Consider the following 6,000-nt stretch of genomic DNA (forward strand, 5'->3'; position numbering starts at 1 on the left):
TCGGGACGCCTCGGTAACTTTTTATCTTAGCCATACAACAACAAAGCAAGCGGCGAGCCATAGAGAAGAGAGGGAAATCAAGGGTAACAGGCAGGCCTAGACTTGTGGGCTTTTGGTGACAACATAAAACACGTCAGGGCCAAGCAATTGTGAATCGCTCCGTTCTTTTTTGATTGGAGGCACCCCACATAAAAGCCGGCCCGAAATCGAAATCGAAGCTAGGAAAAGGCCAGAGATTAAGGGAATAGCAGAGAGGTAACGAAATAAAAGAGAGGAGACGGATTCATCCTTTGCAGTGTTCTTCCCCTTCTTTTCTTCTGGCTTGCTGATCCGGGGCGAATTTGAGTTTTTTTTTCCTCTTCTCCTATTGGCTTCATTGGGCCCTTTCCATTCCTTTCGCTCTATACGCCTCTCTGTCTCTGTATTCGGGCCAACTTTTTGCTCTGGTTCTCTCGCTTTTCTATGGAGTGGTAGAACAAGAGCCAAGCCAACAAGAGCAGCTAACAATAGCACTTATCTGGTCGTATCTGATTGGCCCGCTGCTGTGACACCAATGCCCTTTGGCAACTGCTCGCAAAACTTATACTGCCTCTTTTTCTCCCTATGTTGCAGTCGGCGTCTTGTAAGGCCGTAGTAGACAAGCAGTGTGTTATCCAGAACGGAAGGTGCTGGCCTTGGTTCGTGGCAAGTGCGTTTTTTTTTTTCTTTCCTTCTTTTCGATCAGTCCAACAAACTGAGCGAATGGGGCAACTGTGCGCTGGGACTGGGGTTGGAGAAGGAAAGGAGCAAGTAACATCAAGTTGGGCAGGCAAAATTGGCGGTGTCGAGTCCGATTGAGATGAATAGAGTAGTTGCTCCATTCCTATCTCCACGTGAAAGGATGAGCGGGGAAGATCGGGCATACCCATACCAAGTCTTTTTGTCGCCATATAGCATGCTTCATACTTGGACGCTTGTAAAGAAGGCTGGCTTCTGAGTGGGGGGATTTGTCTTGGCTTCTTGGTCTTCGTCTTCTAGCTTGCTCGCTTTTTGGTCTTGTTCCCTTCTTTGGGGGTGGGGTTTCTTTCTTTTTGGTTCTTGGCCCTGTCGTCTTCTTGACCATGGGATAAAGCAGTGCCAAGTAAGCAGGCAATAAAGAATGCAGAAGTGCTCGCCTTGCTTGTCCAGAAAATACCGCTCAAGATCATCCTGAAGAGAGGCTCCCACAAGCAGCAGAATTACCTGGTCGCCTTCTCGGCATCAACCTCTGTCCTGCCGTATACCATCAAAAGCTGAGACATGTCGTCATCAATCAGCTAGCCATAAGCCACCAATCCAACCCCCTTCCTCAAGCTTCCTCTTATTCTTATCCCCAGATATGAGCCGGTGCACAGAAAGCGGCACACTTGGTAGAAAAAAGCTGGGGTAGGCAAAGTCAAAACATGGAGGACTACCAAATCAACTTTCTTCATAGCTATTGCCAAGACTTTTTTGTCGGGTGCTGGTTTTGTGTTTCCCTTTGCCCCCGTGGAAAAAAAAGAGGGGAAGCATTGAGAAAAATGATACTCTAAACCGCCTTTACCCATGATCTAAGAAATCCAGGTCGTATAGCATGATATCACACAACGCAGGCCAAGAAGGCCACGTCCCAGCCTCGCTCGCAAAATCGCTGCTGATCTGGGGGGGGGGGGGGGGGAATAGCGCTCTCTAGAGCTGAAGAGGAGCCCACCTACTTAGCGAGACTTTTTTTTTTTTTTTCCATTCTTCTGAGCGAGCCATTATGACATCGACCAACGACGTCATGAGATTTGTTGCCCACCTGTCTTGCCTTGTCTCCGGCCTCCTTCCGTCTGTCATTGTGAAAATCTTGACAATTTTCATGATACGATCACGTTTATCAAAGTACTCTGACCGTCTTTTGTGCCTTCATAGAAGAGTTTTCCTTGTAGAGTGTCCTCAACTGGCGTACTTGGACCAAGTCAGGTGTCAGTCAGGTGTTCCCCTTTGTCTACATCAGGATATTGATATATCGAGACAGGAAATATGGAAGGGACTATTAGCGTGGGGGGGGGGGGGGGGGGGTGAGAAAAGAAAGAAGAAAAAAAGGAAAACAGGGCTTATGCATATACTCTTCCTGCATATCACCACACATGGACAGCAAACAACGTGACAAAAAGAACCTCCTGGTGCTGCACCACAAAAAGATTCATCGACAAAGGAAGCGAGAAGAAGTTCGATATGTTCAAAAGTAGAAGGCGGTCAAGCCGGTGGATACCAGCAACAATGCAACTGTAAACTGCAACTGCAACAACAGCTGCAAGCTGCAAGCTGCAAGCTGCAAACCGCAAACCGCAACTGCATAATTCCCATCGGCGACAGCGACTCTGACATGAAATCCGGATAAGCGTTTCCGCTCGCTCTTGCGCGCAATTTCCTACCAGGTCAGGCTATCAGGGTCGTCATAGTTACCATTTTCCACGTCCAATTATAAAGGGCCAAACGGGGAAAGAGAGACACGCGAGCAAAAGGAAAGCCTTTGTCGGTCATTCTTCGCTGGAACTATATGATGCAAACGCCCGGCGTTCGGCAATTGCTCCTTGTATGGAATTGAAAGTAACACCAAAACTGGGCGAATAGGAACCAACAATCTTGAAGGCCCCATAATCCAGGTTCCGAGTCCTACTGTACTAAGTCTTATTTCACACTGATTAAATTTGCCGCACGTTAGCGAATGCCACACTGTGTGCGTACGGTGCCATTGGATCTGTTACTGAAAATGAAAGGCCTAAGCTAACTAGTCTGACCTAAAACAACAACACATGGAAGCCCAGCAAGTAGGATTATTGTGTTTTCGAGAGAAGAAGGAAAAAAAAAGATGAGGCTGACTTGCTGTTGAGAGGGTGTGCAAAAGACTCTGACTCTGTAACCGCTAATATCCCGATTCTTAACCGCCCATGGCTGGTTGACTTGCACATCAAGAGACTGTGCGTATATTCACTCAGTAACATAGCATGCTACCATGCAATCCCATCACGAAGCCAACCGAACAAGAAAGGCCACGGGGGCAAGAACACCAAACAGACATGCTTGTTTGTTCTTCCCACCCTAGGAGCGCGGCGCCCTTTTCGAAAGTAAGAAAAATCCTTTGCGGGGTACGTACTACAAATCGAGACAAGCCTCCTGACGGGGTTGAACAATGTCAATGTGAGCGCCCGCGAAGATCCAGGAAGCTAGCTAGCCATAAGCGAAGGCGCTCAATGTTGTGAGGAAGCCAACAGAACGATACAGGACAGAGGCTTCAGGGAAAAAGAAAATTCGGGTGCGTGCCATGGGCTCCCAGTGCGTCGTTGGCTTCTTCCTTTGCTGCGAATTGAGCCAGCAAGACCGATCGGCAGTGCAGTACGCGGCATTGTTCTCGACACATGTTGCATACACAGGCAAAAGCGATGCTAGGGCTATGATGATAGCGTCAGCCTCCAGAGCCTCACCCTCACTTTGCTTACCACCATGCTATGCTATTCGACGCTGCAAGTTGATTGCCCTACTGAGACCTGAGACTGCATAGTGTTGGTTCTTGTTACCTAATATCGAAGGCAAAAACCCAGGGTTCTTAGCGATCAAAGAGGCGTGGGGCAATGCTTCACTTCACGTCTGATGGATAGAAAAATGTATCAAGCTGCGAGAAAAAGAAAAAAAAAAAAAAAAAAAAGTCCCAGCATGCGACAAAGGTTTGCAGCCACCCCGTTCTTCCTGCTCCCCACTACGATAACGTGAAAGCGAGTATACGGCCGAAAGCGAAGTTACTCAATAGAATCATTATCGCAGCTGTGCAGTAGCGCCTACCCCATTCAAAGGCCAGAAATCAAAGAAGAAAAGAGAGAAGACTTCAGGTCCCTGTAAATCACGCAAGCTGTGAGGTCAAATCCCAGCCGCCTAAAAGAGACAAGCCCAGAGAGATAAAGACCCCCCCCTCCTCTGAGAAGCCCCGCTTCCTCCTCTCTTCTAGTTGCTGTTTGCCTGCCAGTCTCCTTTGGTCAAACAGCCAGAGTAACAGCATAGCATGACTGCAAGCCAGAGGGAAATATCTTCTCTCTCTCTCTCTCTCTCTCTCTCGATAGCCTCCACAACCTGCATGATAGGAGGCCCAGGCCCTTATTTCCTTGCGCATGCCTTTCTTGCCCCCCCAATCCATCCTATCGCCCATTATCAAGCGTGGGATTCAACACAAGTCAAAGCTTTCTTCTCTTGCTGCTTCTAGTTCTTCTCCATGAATAGACTATTCCGGTGGCCAATCGTGTCTCTGTGCCATGTCATATGGGCTATGGCCTGAACGCTGGCCGGGCCTTCAAGGTGCTCTCTTATTTGTCCATGTTTCGACCAACTTGCTCGATGCTAGTATGGCTGCTAGTATGGCCCTGCTTATTTCTGTGCTTACTTAGTCTTCTTGGCTCATCTTTTCTCCTGCTGCCTTCTTCCTGGCTTATTCTTGGCTTCGTGAACAAGCGTTGCCTAGCATAAAAATATCAAAACTTTTCTCGCCCGCGACTGTAGAGCATCCTTGGGCGATTGCACTAGGCGTGATATCTGCATAGGGTCATAGTCGATGAGATGAGATGAGCACGATGGATTTTGACACCCTCAGACTAAGTTGATGGTGCCGTCCCGGCTTTTATCATATCCAAAGTGAGACAGACTAAGCCAAGACTAAGAGCTAAGAGTGACATGAAGACAGCCAAGGCAGCGAGCGACACGGACAGTTGTGTCTCGAAGCCAGCGCCAGGCTAGAGGCCAGCTCTTGTGCCAGCGAACAGAGATGGATTTATTGGCCGAGAAAAGGCCATGTGAGAATACAAGGTTCTAGAGTTCTACAGCACTGAAAAGCCCCAAGACAACACGTAGGCGCAAATGAAAGAAGAAAGAGGGAGAGAGAAAGAGAGAGAGAGAAGGGGCTGGGCTGTTGGTTGCTGGATGCTGGACGTTGGTTGGTCTTTTGGGGTCCCTCGGCAGGAATATATGCATGAACCTTGGCCGTCGCTCATGGGGATGTGGCTAGATGCAAATGGAGAAGGATTGAATTGAGAAAATGCAAGAGAAACGTTTGCCCCCCTCTCGGACGAGATCTCGCACGAAATCAAAAGGAAGCAAAGGCAAAGCAAATGATCACGTCGTATGTGCATAGTAGAGTGTAAGAAAGATCCCACCTCTATCTCTTCGTATCTGACGACTAGAGCTGCCCAGATCTATGACATCTTTGGAGAATCAGGATTGTTTCTCATCACGTACAGTGCAAGGACCACATACTAAGTGTCCGTCATGACGCTCCAGCGATCAAGTCGCCAGAATCTAATATCTAAACAATATCCGGAACACCATAGCTTCAGCTGTCAGGGCAGATGGTGAGCGTTGTTGTCCTTTTTTTGGAGATGCGAGAGGGCAAAAAAGCAAGGAAAAATAAGCTACATACTAGGGCTAACTGCTCCCTCTGAGTAGACGAGCAGAGAAGGGACAAGTAGAAGAAAAAAGTAAAAAAAAAGTCCATGTCTCCTATCTACTAGCTGTTTGCTGGCAAGCCCCAGCCAGCATCAATGCACAAAGGCGAGGGAAGACCAAGAATAACACTCATTTCCAAGGCGTTTTAAACACATGTCCCCTGTATAACTCTACCTTAACTTTACTGCGATTAACAATAAAGTGAGAAAACAAAGCACAAAGATGAGCGATGGACAAGGAAAAACAGAGCGAGGGGGGAGGGGGGAGGGGGGAGAGAGGGGAGACGAGCGATTTACGCGCATTACCCATCAACTGTCTGGTTCTTATTCTGATTTATTTTCTATGCAGTACAACAAATTGTGCATTTGCCTGTCTATACAAACACTTTCATAAAACACCAGTGCGTGTGTGTAAGACGCCCAATCCTATCCAAAGCGACTGCGGCTGCACATCACAGTCTATTGCATGTTGCGTTGCATATGCATGTTGTATGTCAGAGTGAGCGAATATTGATACCAGCGGTTTCTATTT

The sequence above is a fragment of the Ceratocystis lukuohia genome (assembly GCF_044167205.1).
Source record: "Ceratocystis lukuohia strain C4212 chromosome Unknown Supercontig1_pilon, whole genome shotgun sequence".
NCBI lineage: Eukaryota > Fungi > Ascomycota > Sordariomycetes > Microascales > Ceratocystidaceae > Ceratocystis > Ceratocystis lukuohia.